The sequence below is a fragment of the Juglans regia genome, chromosome 15, assembly GCF_001411555.2.
Source record: "Juglans regia cultivar Chandler chromosome 15, Walnut 2.0, whole genome shotgun sequence".
NCBI lineage: Eukaryota > Viridiplantae > Streptophyta > Magnoliopsida > Fagales > Juglandaceae > Juglans > Juglans regia.
Genome location: NC_049915.1, coordinates 2,293,391 through 2,310,738, shown reverse-complemented (window position 1 = coordinate 2,310,738; position 17,348 = coordinate 2,293,391).

Below are 17,348 nucleotides of genomic sequence, written 5' to 3'. Positions count from 1 at the left end.
TCTCCTCCCACTCTCTCTCTCTCACAATCATTTCATTTTCTCTCTCCTTCAACAACATAACAAATATTAACTTCTACATTCATTTTATTATTATAATATATTATATATATTTATCATTTTATTATATTTTTAATATAATATATAAAAAAATTATATTTTTTATTCTTGCATTTGTATTATTAATGTCAAATGTATGTAGTGGATGCTAATTGCAAAATATATATAAAAAAAATTGATTTTAGCAAAAAATTAATAATAGCAAAATAATAATATTATTTTGTCTCAAATATGTATAAGCCAATGTGAGAATTTTGCTTGAATGACAAAGTGGATATGCAAAAGAGGTAATTTTGCATATGCATATGCATAGACCAATACTAATAATCTAACATTAGCTACCAAATTTAATAGCAACACTCAAGTCCAACATAAATACATTTTTTTGATAAGTAAGTCCAACATAAATACATATATTTATTTAGTCTTTATCATCATGATATTCGTTACTATGATATCGTACTCATGGCTATCAATATCAGGAAATATATATATATGCATGGGTGCCACGTACAATGTCCTACTTCTATATCTATATATATATATATATAATTTATTTACTTAATGTTGATAACATATATGTCTCCATGACAATTATTTCCTTCTAGTATTTAACAAAAAGGTGTGACATGGTGGGAGGAAAACACTCTCATGATTCTTTAATCACGTGATCATCGTCATGTAATGAGAAGATGATCACTAAGTTGATTAAAGACAGCCGCGCTAATTTTGTTTTCGTTTTCCGCAAGTTTAATTAAATATATACCAGCTTACGTATCCATGTCCCACACTGATCAGATATTCTTGTCTATCTCCACTTTCTCATTTTCTACTAAAATGAATATTTTTTTATTAAAATGAGTCTGTTTTTATCACAAATAATTATTTTTATCGCGAATAATCCATTGCAAATATTCATTTTTCTTATAGTGTAATGACTTGGTCTGAGAGCTGGCCGGAGGTGGGGTTATTACCAGCTGTGTCCCCTCTCTCTGTTGAGTGTTTGCACTTATATTTTTTGTTGTTCCTCATCACTTCCATGTGTTATAACATTTTTTCTTCAGGTATAAGATTTGTTTTAGCAATTTCATCTATGTTTTAATTAATACGAGAAATTTTAAATATAAATCTTATACCACATATTTTCATTTAGTCAATATGTAATATATCATTTTTATTTTTCTACCTTAATGTTTAAATATGTGTGTTTAAATATAAACATAAAAATAATAGATTGCATATTAATTAGATAAAAATGTATAATATAAAACTTCTATAGCATCTCTATTTTAATAAAAGAAAACCAACTGATATATATGTGAAGCAATAAAGTTAACTTTTTGTAAGAAGGATAGTGATAGGCTTACTAGTTTCTACTATACATTTACTACTTTTTTTTTATAACTTAATAGTTAAGGAAGTGACTATTAGTGAAATTATATATATTTTTAACTTTTTCTAATGATTAAGGAAGTTAGGAAAATACTTAAAAAGAAAATAATAAAAAAATAAATATTTTTAATACATTTTAGAATAATAAAAAGATAGTAGGAAAATAGTAAGCCTATAATTGTTCTTGAGCACTCCCAATGACTTCTTTATCTTATTCTTTAAAGTACATAATCAAAATTCCCTTTTTCTATTTTATATACTCACTTTTACAATATGTCATACATCAGCTTATCTATTTTTTCTTTATATTATTCAAATATTTTACTTTTTAATATTTTTTATTTATTTCAAATATTATATTATCTACAAATCATATATTTCAAATATTTCTCTATACATCATATATTTTGATATTTATAATATTTCTTTATGTATAATGTAATATTTTAAATTACTTAAAAAAAGAATAAAACGATAAAAAAATACCTGTCTTTATTATTGACAATATCAAAACTTCTGCATTTATAAAAGTTGAAGGGACTATAAACGGAGTGCTAGAGAGTAAATGAGAGATAAGAGAACGGGGCTTGTGCCAAAATGATAAAATGGTTAAAATGAAAATAAGATAAAAAAAAAAATGATGAAATGAGAGAGAAATAATAAAAAATTGCTTAGAGGAATGAACAGTAACCTCTATATGTAAATGATTTACTGTAGCTGAATATAAAATCAGTTTTGCTAGGTATAAGCGGGGTTTGCAAGCAGGGGGCAACCGGCTGTATCTTCTATTTTATGTGGAATAAAAAATTAAAATAAAGAGCAAAACAACAAAAAAGAAAAAGTAAGAAATAAAAATAAGCCAAACTTCTTCGGTGAGTGGGTGAGAAGCAAAGTTTTCTTCTTCAACGAGAATGACAATGTAGAGTAGAGCTGTCTCAAATCCTTTGCCTTTACCTCTCTCTTTCTCTCTCTTTTTTTTTTCTTCCCATGGAGGCCAGATTTTGCGCCTTCGCAACCCCTAAACCCTTTTGTCTCTTCGAGCACTCCCACCTTGTACAAAAACCCACTCCCCTCTTCACTCTCTCAATTCTCGATCACAAAACAATCCATAAATTCCAAAGGAAAACATTCTCACTTCCTGCATCATCGTGGAGGACCACAAACAAAGTAGTCAATTGGGGACTCTTAAAGATGAAATCCAGGGCTTGTCCCTCTGGAACGTCAGCCTAGAAGCTAACCTATCAAAGTAATTCATTGTGAGAAAAATGGTTAAAGCAGAGAATCCATGATACGGTTTAACCCTCAAAATCCAATCCACAACTTCTTTACAAGCCACCATTAGAGGATTATCTGAGATCAGACTCCTCAGACACATGTGTTTCTCCTTCTTTAGAGAATAGGGACACAAGCTCATCATCATCACATGCCAAACAAAAGGGAAAAGTGATTGCTTTTTCATTTTCTTATCAGTGTTCTCACTCCCTTCTTCCTCAATACGATTCTCTTCCTCACAGAACAGAGCATCAAGGAGCATTGAAGGGCTTTAATTGTAGCCTTCGGAATTCAAGTTCTTGTAGAGCCATCTTGAAGTAACCAGATAAAGAATTTTATCTGAGAAGCCTTTCATGCTTGTCCTTTCCTGTGCATTCTTTTTTTGGATTTTGACATGACCTGGAGATTAGGCCTTGGAGATGAGGGAGAGCACAAAGTGGAGAAGGTTCGATTCGAAGAAGAAATGGGAGAAGATAAACCTCGTGAAATATATGGAAGAAAACAAAAATGAAAGTGAAAATGAAAATGCACCGTTTGTTATTTTGTATGAAACAAACCATTTAATTTGTTCCACGTAGAAAATGACTACACCGCACTTATCTCATCCGTCAACAAGAAGAGTTTTCCATATAAAATAGAGATATAATAGATGATCTAATAAAAAGAACTTTTAACCATCTTCTTTTATATTTTAAAGAAAAGAATATTGTGCCAGAAGCAAGTGCTCTAAGAATAACGTACAGAAAAAGTAAATTCTTTCTAGGTTTTAATGGTTGAATAGTGTGACGTGTGAAGGCTGAGATCACCTTGAAAACATCAGCAGGAAACACGTATGCGAGAATACGTGCCTAAAAGTCGTTGCAGCCAATACAAAGTTGACAAACCGAGAAAATATTTGCTATGACTTTACACAGATCCCTCTCATGTCCCCCACGGTCCACTCATCCAGCCCACTTACCCATCCGGCACACTCGCATAGTCACATTCTTCTTCTAATTTTACATGTTTATCATTATATTTTTAATTTTCAATTTTATCGGCAATTTTAAAAATTATACGAGACTTATATATTTAACAACATTCTCAATAGATTAGCTAAACATCAAGACACATATTTAAATTACTAATAAGGACATAAAAAACCATCACATTGCATTAATTAAATCTTAACTACAGTTAACTTTAACTATAGTAATTCCAAAACTATAACCAAATTTGGTAGATACTGTAGACAAATCAAATAAATTATTTTATTATTTCTTTTATAACACTCTCTGTCTTCTCTATCTTCTCTCCAGATTGGTTGCATTCGTTCCAGGTATTCGAACAATTAATTCACAAAAATAAATACATTCTGAAGTTGTAGCTGTGGATGTTGAGCATTGAGCTTCGATCAATTTATATATATATATATATATATATATATATATATAGTTGTGTTACATATAAGCTCCACATTCTGCACACCACTTAAAAAATATATGATTTTACTATTTTATCCTCATGTTTCATATTTCATATTTCATTAAACATAAGGGTAAAAGATTAAATTCACATATTTTTAAATAGTATGTAGAAGTGTAAGGCTTATGTATAGAATTTTTCATATATATATAACTGTGCAGTTCAGAGACATGATTTTATTGTTAAATAATTTAATTAGAATATAATTACTAATTAACTTATAATATATAGAATGGTAAAATATGATAAAATTAAATAAATTAATAATTAAAAAAATTAATTATTTTTTTCAATTGATATTATTTTATTACTATATAATGAATAAATGAATAATCCAATATAAAAATTTGATGTGAATGAAATAGTCAAAGTCAAATTCATTTCATATTATTTTATTATTATATAATAAAAAAATGACTATTTCAATATGGGGATTTGATGTGAATAAAATAGTCAAAGCCAAATTCATCACATATTAGCTAAAAGTAGGGTTTGGCTAATTCATTGAGAGTGCTCGACTTTTATGTGGTAATAGGACTTGTTTGGAAAACATATCTTATCTTATCTAATCTCAAAATTTTATTTTATTTTTTTTCCAAACATATTCAAAGACAAACACCTTTTAATTTCAAATATTCAATTTTTCATTTAATCATTACTTAATTATTACAACTTTTCCAAACTTCTTAAAAAAAATTCAACTTTTTCAAATAAAAAAATATTAAGAAATTATATTTAAACAATATTTTAACTTGAAAAAAATATACTAATCATTCCCACACACCACTCACCACACTTTTTTTATTATTTTTATTATTTTTTCTGTTATCAAATATATAGTATATAGATGATGAGTAACAAAACTCTTTTAACTTTATAATATTTTTATTAAACTTATTAATTCAAATTATTTAATTACTATTTACAGAATTCTCATATTATCTCATTCTCCTATCATTATCTTATTGAAATCCAAATCTCAATCACATATACATCCAACTAAACTGGCAAATTTGATACTTGTACAGATACACACCCCAGCATGCAGTTGTTCAGTAGCTACTTCGGTCCCTGCCTCCACACTTAAATTGCAGAAATAATGGGGGCTTCAAGACATTATCAACTATACCTTTTTTGTCTTCATTATAATTACAGTATCCCCAAGTGATATTATATAATATATATATATATATATATATATATATACACATATGTATCATGCATGGATATATACATATAGAAGTGGAGGTTACTTTTCCACGGTGGCTGATGAACAAATGAAAAAATGAACCCAGGAATAGAAGAAGTTCTTGGTTCCTTTCGGAAAAAGAACATCTCTAACGTTTGTTTATATCAAAGAATCTGTCCGTGTTGGTCCCATACACACCATCCTGAATATATTCCATCTCTTAATAATTATTTCCTCCTCATTCCTACTACTATTTAAGCATCCCTCCTGTCCAGAGTAGTCCTGCATTTTCAGCTAGAGAGAGAGAGAGATCAGAGAGAGAGAGAGAGTAATGGAGAACCAAGATGCAGGGAAAGAGATCGTGACAGAAGAAAAACCGGCGGCCACATTTAAGAAGTTCGTGACAGAAGCAGAACCGGCAGACAGATCAGTTAAGAAGTTGACATCTTTCAAGCCTAAAGAAGGAAGCATCATACCTGCCAGACGGAGGTTAGTAAAGGCAGTAATAGCTACTCAGATTGTCCATTTTCTCCGACAACTTGCCTCTTCGTCTTCTGTCCCGCCACCACAAACTACTTAAAAAACAGCAAGGCCATAATCCCACAAAACGACAGAGCTGTGCTTATAATCTCGTAATTGTCCTTGATTAGTACCTCCTCCTCCTCCTCCTCCTGCTGCTGCTACTGCTTTCGCATAAATGCTAGAAAGAGGAAGACAGAAATACCTGGAAATAAAGTTTGTTCCTTTTTTTTTTTTTTTTTTTTTATCAGCTAAAGTTTGTGTTTTTCGAAGTGTTCTATTCGTTGATAGTTGATTAACGACGCACTGATGCTTATGAAATGAAGGGAATATAATTAATTCGTAATTATAGATCATTATCCTGCTTTAAAGCATTCAAGGGTAATATTATGAGAATATTAAGATGATATATATTCTCACCTTATTATAATGAAACGTAAGTATGCACTAACGCCCTTGTATTCAAAATTAATACTACATCGTTTTTAAGTGATGTCATATGATCTGATTGTCCCAATGAAAAATTTGGATTCAAAATTCTCCACTCATGATAAAAATATATATATATATATATATATATATTAATTAATACTAAATCAACAGACAACAACATATACATTGTTTTTTATTAAGACAAGAAATCGGAGAGGTCCCACGCATAAAAATAATTGTAACATTTGATATAGCAACAATTAAAAAGATCACTAGTTCAACCAGCATCGAAATAGACTAAAATTACACAGAACAACGTAATTTTGAAGAAGACAACAACGTATTATTTTTGACTAATAATGTGATGTTGATGGATCAAAGAGTTAGACCAAAATTGGGCTGAACTGGGGAAACGGTCTGTAAAGATAAGATGATGAACCTGTGCAAACTGGGCCACTAAAACAGAGCTAGAAATGCATGAAACTGGCCCAAATCTCTAAGTTCGTGGACTAGATTCATTCGAGTCCAGAGATTGGCCACCAGACATGGCCCTCTAACATTAGCTTCCTAATTTAATAGCAACACTCTAAGTCGAACATAAATACATATATTGATATAAAAAATGATAATTGCACTTGTGAATATGTAAGTATTGTATAATCATTTAAAAAATAATAATAAATATTATATTTATATAAAAAAAATTAATTTTTTAATAATAAACTCTACTTTTTTTTAAAATAATTTATACAATACTTATACATTTTACGACTGTATATAATATTATTTTATTAATATTCGTTACTATGATATCATCCTCATGGCTATCAATATCAGGTAATATATATATATATATATTTATATATATATGTATATATGTATGGGTGCCACGTTCAACATCCTACCTTTTTTTTTAGGTTGAGTTTGGATGTTGAAGTGAGTTAAGTTGAGTTGAGATGATAAAATATTATTAGAATATTATTTTTTAATATTATTATTATTTTAAAATTTGAAAATGTTAAATTATTTATTATATTTTATATTGAAATTTGAAAAAATTGTAATGATGAGTTGAGAATGAGTAGATGATCCAAACTTAGGCCTCGTTTGTTTTGAAAAAACATCTCATCTAATCATTACAACTTTCCTAACTTTCAATACAAAATAAAATAAATAATTCAACTTTTTCAAATCTCAAAATAAAAATAATATTAAAAAATATATTCTAACAATATTTTATTCAATTTTTTAACTTTAATCTCATCTCATCTCCGAAAACAAACGAGGCATTAATGTTTTGTAAATACATGATGATCCTGCACTAGCGTCACTATTTTAGGGTACGTTTGGGTAGTGAAAAGTGTTGAGAAGTATTGTGAATGTTTGTGAATAGTAGTAAAAAAGTAATGAAAAAGTCATAATAAAATATTGAATAGTAATAAAAAGTATGTGAAAAGTAATAAATAGTAAAAAAATATATAAAAAATAATAATAAAATAAAAAATAATAGTAAGAGTACCTCAGAATACTTGAGATACTCTCGCTTGCCAAAGAAAACCAAGTGATATTTATGTCAAGCAATCAAGTTTTTGTAATAATAACGTACAAATAAAGTAATTTTTGGGTTTTTATGATTGAGTCGTGTGACGTGTGAAGGCTGAGTTCACCTTGAGTACATCAGCGAAACACGTACGCGTGAACACCCAAAAAGTCGTTGCAGTAACGATTGCGGCCGAGACAAAGTTGACAAACCGACTTAACAAAGATCCTCCCATGTCCCCACAATCCACTCATCCATGCCACTTATCCATCCGGCACACTCACATACTTCTAATTTTATATGTTTATCATTTTAAAAAATAAAAATAAATCTTATCGACAATTTTGAAAATTATTAGTACATGTGCGAAAGTTGCATATCTAATGGTGGTGGTGAGGCTGCAGTACTCTCACATTTCCATGACCTAGACCTAGAGAGAGAGAGAGAGAGAGATCACAGAGAGAGTAATGGTGGTGAGGCTGCAGTACGAAAAAGGGAAAGGGCTCGTGACAGAGTTTGGAAAGAGAGTGAACCTTAATAACACGAAAGAAAGACTGACAGATAGATTGAAGCCTAGAAGGAAGTCTTTCCTGCCGAACGGAGGTTAGTAAAGACGATAATGAGAAATAGTCATGATACGAATAAGATTGCCAACGAACAATTAATTATAGAAATAATTAGAAATAATTTTAATAATATTATAATTTTAATAATTTTAACAATTAATTATACTTAACAATTAACCTATATAAAAAAATTTTAATTTTTTAATAATAGAGCTTACTCATCCAAAAGAGGTATAATATTGAAGGCAAAATGCTGGAGATTATATATATATGCTAAAAAGGACTTCATAATTGTCTAATAAACTTCTTATTTTGAGGGATCCTAAAACTAGACCAAACTGGTGGAAACCTGTGCAAAACTGGGCCACTAAAACAATGAAAGAATGAATCAAATCTTTATTAAACAGGACCGAAATGAACTAGAAATGAACTGGGCTATGAAACTGCGCGGCCCAATTCTCTATGTACATGGTCTTGATTCATTCAAGTCTGAGATTGGCCACCTGCAGACATGGCCTTCTATCATTAGAGCAACACTCATAAATAGTAATATTCGTTTTTGTCTTCTTCAAGTCTTGTAATCTCAATGTGGGACATTGAGATTCTCCTCCCCCTTTCTGGGAACCATCACTTTGGGGGAGGAGTTGGTGGGAGACATATACATATATTTCCATAAAGAAATCGAATAATCGATCTTGCTTTTTAGTCATTAATTAATCACATGTCCATGCAAATTTTTAATAAAAGAAAAATTATATGCTAACTTAAAAATAACCACGTCAGCCTTGGCTTGATTAAAAATTAATACAAAATTAAATCAACGAATATGTCAACATATAAAGTTAATCTTTTGAATTCTGAAATTTTTATTTAAATATAAAAATAAATTTATAAACTAGCCGTAATTCATTCAATTTAATTTATAATAAAATTAATTTTATAATTTAATATATCATATTAAAATATAATAATTTGTAAATTTATTTTTATATAAATACTTTCAGATTAAATTATTTCTCTTGAATTTTTATCATGTGACGAGTGAAGGTTGAGGTCAAATTGAAGACATCAGCCAGCCAACGTGGCAACGCGTATAAATGCGAGAATAATTGAAAGGATGTTGTTACGTCCACAAACGATTTTTGTAGAAATCCTCTACCGAATACACAAATTTTTTTATCTTTTCTTTCACTATTTTTTAAAATTATTTAAATATTTTTTTACAAATAAAAAAATTATATATTTATTTAAAAATACTGACTTAATTGTTAAGTAAAAATAATTAAAAATAATTTCGGTAAAAAATTTCGGTAGATTTTTTCTGTGGACATAGTGCTCTCCTTGTCGAAAACGTAGTTGCGGCTGTGGGCCAGACCAAGGAGGCAGGTACAAGGTAGTTGTTGTTGACAGAATTGTACAAAAGATCTTCCCCGGGCCAACGATTTCCCTACAGTCCACTGAATTCTGTATGTTTATAATTTTTTATTTCAAATTTTTAATTGAGCAGTGATACACTAACAATCCATCTACAATTTATCTATTATTTTTTTTATAAAATCTAATTTTTTAAAATTTTAGATACATTAAATCAAAACCAAAAAGCAAAATCAAATTTCAAAAAATATTATTTTATTCAATAGTAGTTAAAGAGTAGTAAATTAGTTGGTAGTTTATCATTTCTCTTTTTAATTTTATGACCATGACCAACAAATGAATAAAGTATAAAATATAATATACAATCTAAACCACAGTGAGTGAAAATGGAAAAAAAAAAAAAAATAACTAAAAACCATAAAAATATAATGATAATTAGCCAAAAGTCAAGAAAAAATCAAAAGACAAAAAAGAGAAGGAAACATATACAAAAACTTAAAATAATGAAAAGAGTTTTTCTACACAACCTCCACCACACTCCACACTATACACTCTACATTTTTTAAAAAAAATTTTTGAGTTTATTCTTTTTAAATTATTTCAAATTTTCTATTCATTATTTATATAATAAATATTTAATAAAAGAAAAAAATAATAAAAATTAAAAAAAAAGTTGAGTGTGGAGTATTAAGGCTTCGTTTGGTTCCTCAACTCCTCCCAACTCATAATTACAACTTTTTCAAATCTCAACACAAAATATAATAAATAATTTAAATTTTTTAAATTTTAAAATAATAATAATATTAAAAAATAATATTCTAACAATATTTTATCATCTTAATTTAACTCAACTCAACTCAACTCACTTCAACGTCCAAACACAACTTAAGAGATTGTAAAGATTTTTTTGATAAAAAAAATGACCATCTTCTGACAAGACCAACAACTAATTCTTTTTTAGAAGATTTGGTACGCACGTGCATCGTGTGCCCCCACCTACCATAAAAAATTAACTTATATTTTTGGGGGAGTAATTAAAAATTAAGATAAGCTAGTACTTCGACCCACATTAATTAAACATATAGCTTAATTAAATGGTTCATTCCCATGTCGGCAAGCTAATTAAAGAGAGAGGAGACAGTATTTGTGTCAGATAGCTAGATTGCGTATCCGAGTTTGCTTATCACTCAAAGCTAATTCTTGGAGCAAGTAGTAATTAATGGGTAACGACACTTACAACTGCTAATTAATAACTATTTCGTCACTTATATTAAATTAATTAAAGTAGTTGACCATATCATTGAGACGCTGATCGAGAAACTTCCATGAGGCTTCCTCCTACTCGCCGTCTTGGAGCAAACAGTATAAAGAAAGGAAAAGGTTGCTTTGGGTGCCATTCCTCGTTGAGAATTATTAAGCCATCCCATATTACATAGAGATAGAGAGGAGATCATGGAGCTGGGCAAAGGTACTGAGGAAATGAAGGAAGTTGATCAGGTTGGGCAGCCCCGCTTCATACCCAAGAAAGGGAGCATAATTCCTCGAAAGAGAAGATCGGTGATGAAGATGGTGCTTGATTCCATTGCCACACATCTTTGCTGTCTAAACCACCACTCCACTCTATCCTCTGTGGAAATCGATCAGTTCTTCGCTGCCCAAAAACCGAGCTGAAATTATGCTAAGAATGTGAAGATCTTTCCCTACCAAGGCGATCAGGTCGTTAAAATATATCTGCTGCACACAAGAAATATATATATATATATATCTTTCCCTCCCAAGGTTTGTTTTGCATAACCATAGATTATACTCATGTATTTATGTCTGAAATAGTAACCCTAGTGATGGAATCTTTAATTGACCGGGTGTGTAGTTGATCATGGAAAAATTAAAAGAAAAATAGTTATTTATTTCTTTGTCTGTTATCTTTCTCTTCCGAGTGCAAACAAGTACAGACGCATGATTTCTTCTCCATTTTCTATTGGCCTGGATCAATCCATGAATGTTTCCTACTCTTCATACAAAAAGTCAATATCCACTTTGGGAATTTTGATTAGTTAATATTCATCATCTAAATTCGACCGATCGATCTCTCTTTCTCACACACACTATATATAGAGAGAGAACGTATTTAGAGAGAGAGAGTGGAAGTTGGGTGGGGAGGGAGAAAGAGAGAAGAGGGAGGAGAGGGAAGAGAAACAAATAATCTGGTACACAAGAATATAGATAGTAATTTATTAGATGTCTTATGTGACAATTTTATTGACTTGTGTTAAAAATGATTTTTCACCCGTTCTGTTGGGAGCTTTTTCTTTTTTGTATCCAATCTGAATCTTAATATTGACCGACTCTTAGACAATTACAGAAAAAGAACAAGGAAAACTGAGAAAAAGAAGAATGTCATGATGTCATGATCCTGAGCTATTTTATATGAGCCATAAATCCAGGATGTAGTAGGAGACGGCTCCCCGAAAGAACAAAAAGTTTTTTTTATTCATTTTTTTATACTTTAAAACATGTTTTTTTTTTTTTAAAAAAAAAATTATTACAGTATTAAAAAATACTTTCTTAATTATTAAGTTTAAAAAAAAATTGGAAACCCATTTTTCTCGGTGACAACAGCATTTCTGTTATGTTTATTTTAGGTTCAACTAAGTACGTACGTAACATAATCACCTGGTCCATCAAATAATTAATCACCACTAGGTAATTCTTTTTGAGTTTTTATCCTCTGAATCGCGTGACGTATGAAGGCTGAGTTCATCTTGAAAACGTCGGCGGCCAAAGATCTTCCCTGTCCACACAATCCACGGGACCACGCGCATGCAAGAATGTCAAAAAGACGTTGCGGCGGAGACAAACCGTACAGAGTTGATATTACTTTACAAAGATCTTCCGGTCCCCACAATCCACGTGTCTAACCCATTATCCATATTACACATTTATTTTAACCTTAACATCAGTCTCATTTTCACACCTTATAGTTATAAATTTTTTTTTTTTTTTTATAGTGTGTGATATTTTTTATATAATATATAAGAAAAATGATAGTTATAGTCATGAGTACATAATTATCGTATAATTACTTTTAAAAAAGTAAATAAATATGAGATCTACATAAAAAAATAATAATTTTTTAATAATATAATTTTTTTTTAAAACGATTGTACAGCATTTGCGCACTCCACGATACATGCAGGGTGTGGGATGATAAATAGTGATTGATGAAAAGAATTTTTCATAATAATTTAAAACTGCTGCATATTTTGAAAATTTAAACCAATAAAAAGCAATATTAGAAATTATATCCTTAATAGTAATTATAAACTGAATCATAACAAGTAAACAACAATTTCCTCAAGCTAGCTTTGTAAAGTGGTGAAATGAAATGTGGATGTCAGAATTTGTGTCCTTTCTTTGCTTTTGATTTCTATAAGTCTTTTGAGTATGTGTATATATCCACTTAATGGCCGGTTGGTCATTCAAGCTTGCAAAGATATTCACCAACAGGAATCTTGTAGAAAAATTGAAGACGGAAATTTCCATGATCAGGCTTCCTTCCTTCCTCATATAAAATAATAAAAATAATAATAAGAACAATAAGAACAACATCATAATAAAAAAAAAAATTAAATTTGAACTCCTACGCTTATGTTATTGATCTATAATTAATTAAGCATTAATGTTCATTTTGCAAAATGAATCTTACTACTATTTAGTGGTCCGCCATACCTGTATGACAGTTGAAAATTGAACACATATATATATATAGGATATCATATATCCGACAATGTTACCAAAATAAAAAACAATAACAAAGGTGATGTAGTTTTTTAAAGGAATATAAAGATGTGAGAAGTTATATATAATATATATAAAATGAATTGTTCATAAAAATAAGTAAGCAGTAAAATCTAATTAAAATAATAATAATAATTTTGTTTTTGGGTATAAACTCTTCACTAATTCATGATGTTAATCCTATACACGGTAAGTATGTAGAAGTGAGATATATATCCTAATATTAGCATTTTTTTTTAATTATAGATCCTATTAATCAACTTTTTATCATCCTAATTTCCTCACCCTTGATGTTATTTAGCATCAAAACAATTGATAAATAAAGAATTTTACAATCATAAAAAAAAAAAATTATATAAAATAACTTTATAAAATAACGTGTATGTACGACTTCTTGTGATTTATTAGATCATCAGACCCAGCTAGCAGAGAAAGAAATTAAATCATGGACAAGGACGGGAAAGGGGTCTGGAAATTAGAGAATCAGAAAGAGAAAAGAAAAGGTGGAGGTCATGACTCATGAAGCCGCATTGGTGGCTCAAGCTGCAGCCTAAAGCTGGCCGAAGCGTTTTCCCTAAGAAAGGAAAAGTCATCCTACTTTATTTAATGACGGTTAAAGTCTGACAAGACCAACAACTAATTCCCTTCTACAAGATGAAAAATAATTTATATACAATATTTTTTATAATAATATTATATATAATCTTTATTTAAGGACTGTATTATAAATTTAAGTAATTTTAATTTTAAAAATTTTTAAAATTATAAAACTATCATTTCTAAAATAATATTTTTTTTATTTAATAAAAAATCTGTACATACAATTCCTAAGTGAGGATTGTAAATAAAATTTTTTTATTTTTTATAATAAATTTTACAACAATATATTAAATAAGAGATAATTTTATAAAACATTTTATAAAAGTAACATTAATTTTCAAAAATTTTAATCAATGCTGGTAGCCGGAAACGCTACCAATTATTATAGCCTTTCTTTCACACCACTCATCACGACTCATATGTCAAAATTGGAGAAGGGGTCAAAAGTCGATCTGTCTAATTAAATTTCCTGTTGTGAAATATGACATATTATATGTGTATGATTATTATTTATCATATAATTACGTGATCATGATGAGAAGATCTATGATAGATATAAGCGTCAATCTACTCAGTTAATTTTAGAAAAATTAGTAGAAATAAATAGAATTAGCTTATAATCAATTAAAAAACAATGTGATCATTTAATTAAGTTATAAAATGTTCAATGAGTTTTTTTTTTTTAGTTAAGAGTATTTCTCTCTTTTACGAAAACTAAAAAGAATGAAATGAATCGTTTCATAACATCATCAATTCATGAGAGAGAAGGGGGGATCAGAAGAAGAAAAAAGATCATCTGAAATGCATATCATAGGCCAACTCGTGAATGGCTTATGTGGCCCTTTTTTATTGGACTCTATTATATGGAGAAAAACGGATTGACCTGTGTAAAGTTAAAGGTGGCCTGTTTCTTTACAGCCAACTCACATGCATGCATGGCTCCAAACAAATATTTGATATTGTAAAACTAAACAACAAATTGATATTGTCACGTAGGATTGAAATTGTGTTTGTGTAAAGAGGTTTGGATTGAAAACTTTAAAAACCCAACGTATTCAAAATTTAGAGTTGTGAGTTTTGTAACATGAGGAGTTTATCATTTTATTAACATAGACGAATAATCCATCTAATTACAACATACACTATAATTACATTAAACACTAAGAGATAAAATCTGTTTGTAGTTAAAAAAACTAAATGAAGAGAGAATAATTTATATTGATTAAAATGAGTAATGAAAGTTAAGAAAGAGAGTCACCTTTTTTAATATCTTGGGTAAGCTGTCATTATTATAGTCATAAACAATATAGCATACAGTTACGGTCCGAATAATTTACAATAAATTTAAAACTAACACGTTACAACTATAGTCTGAATCAACCAAAACTAATACAATAGATACGATCTAATACAATAGATACCAACCAAAACTCTGATAGAACAAAAGGGATACAAAAAAATAGATGATCTTATTTCTATCCATCCCAAGTAACTAGACAAGGCATCTACGTATGAACTTCGAATCCATATTTCTCTTCCAATAGGCTTTAGAGCTTGACGAAATTTGTAAAATGACACAAAACTGAAGTGCAGATAATAACAGACCACCAAAACAGAGGAAGTTGAACAAAAGCAACAAACAAGAGAAAATACAAACATATTTCTGTTCAAATAAAGATCCTAGCCCCAAATAAACAAAAACCAGAAATGTGTGGCATTGCTTGCTATAGTTTACTAGTTACTATTCATATAGGTTTTAGTAAACTCAGAGGCAGTCAAGTTCCTCTTTCCAAAGGCAGTGTCAATTAGAAAACTACCAGAAAAAGAGAATTATCAGCCAATTCACTACTTAATGTATTTGTTCTCATTGATAATTGGGGATCAAGGCTCAACAACAGAAACACATGGTGGGAAAACATGTACCACAAAAAACCAGATTTATTATGGAGAAGAAACTGGAAAAACCAAAACCGTCCCTCTCAAACAAGAATTTATATGAAGTTAGATAAATCCTCACCCAAGTAGTAGCAAGTGCCTGCAAGAAAGCCAACGCCACCCATGCTCCAACACTAATTCAACATTTACAAGGCCACAAAGTTGAGTACATTCACCAGAATTGTTCCCAAGGGCCTAAGGAATGGGTTTGTCAGATCAGAATGTGTTCCTAATTACGGCATTAAAATAACTAACTATAATAGGTGTGCTTTCTTTCCATTTCCAATTCCCAAAGCTAAACCACTAGATTTCTAATCAAATCCCCAAAATTAGATCGGCAGTAAGGAGTAGTGGTTGAGCTTTGGGAAACAGAGGACTCTGTGTATTAAAAAATAAATGTAATCTAATCATATACAAAACAAAACAAAAATACATCCAAAATAAATGTAATCTAATCGTACAAACATCCATAATGGGTAGAAAGAGTGGATCTTCAAATGAATTAAGAACAAAGCGTAGCTGAGCGGATCGAGGTACCAATCTCAGATTTTTCATGTTCAGGCACTGCAGTTTGGTCCAATCACCCGTTGAGAAGGCAGAAGAAAGAGGAAAGATTCTCAAGATGACAGACTTGTGCTTATAATCGATCCAAAATGGGACTTGACTCTCACGAAAAGAGATTTGACAGGAATACCACCAAAATTGGAGAAAACTGCACAGGACCAGCTAAAACTCTGGTGAAGAGTTAACTTTGGGGTGGGGGGGAGGGACATTGGATCGGACCAAAATTGGGCTCAACCGGTGGTAACGGTCTGGAAAGATGATAAACCGGCGGGCAAATGTGCAAAACTGGGCCTCGAAACAGTAAAAGAAACAATCAAAACTTTATTAAACCCGGGCCCAAATGAACGAGAACGGGGCTGAAAATGCATGGAATCGGATCCAGTCTTCTAACTACATGGACTTGACTCATACGAGTCTTAAGATTGGCTACCAACATCTGCATTATAATACATAATATATGAAACGGCAACTTAGTAAAATTAACTATCTAATTGAACAGCAACGCTTAGACAATACACATGATACATATATTTGTCTCTACTTTTCTAATTTCATCCAAATTGATCATTATCATTATGATTTTTTGTAATTATGATATCGGTATTGGCTATCAATATTTGGTAATTTAGCTATCGAGTTATTATAT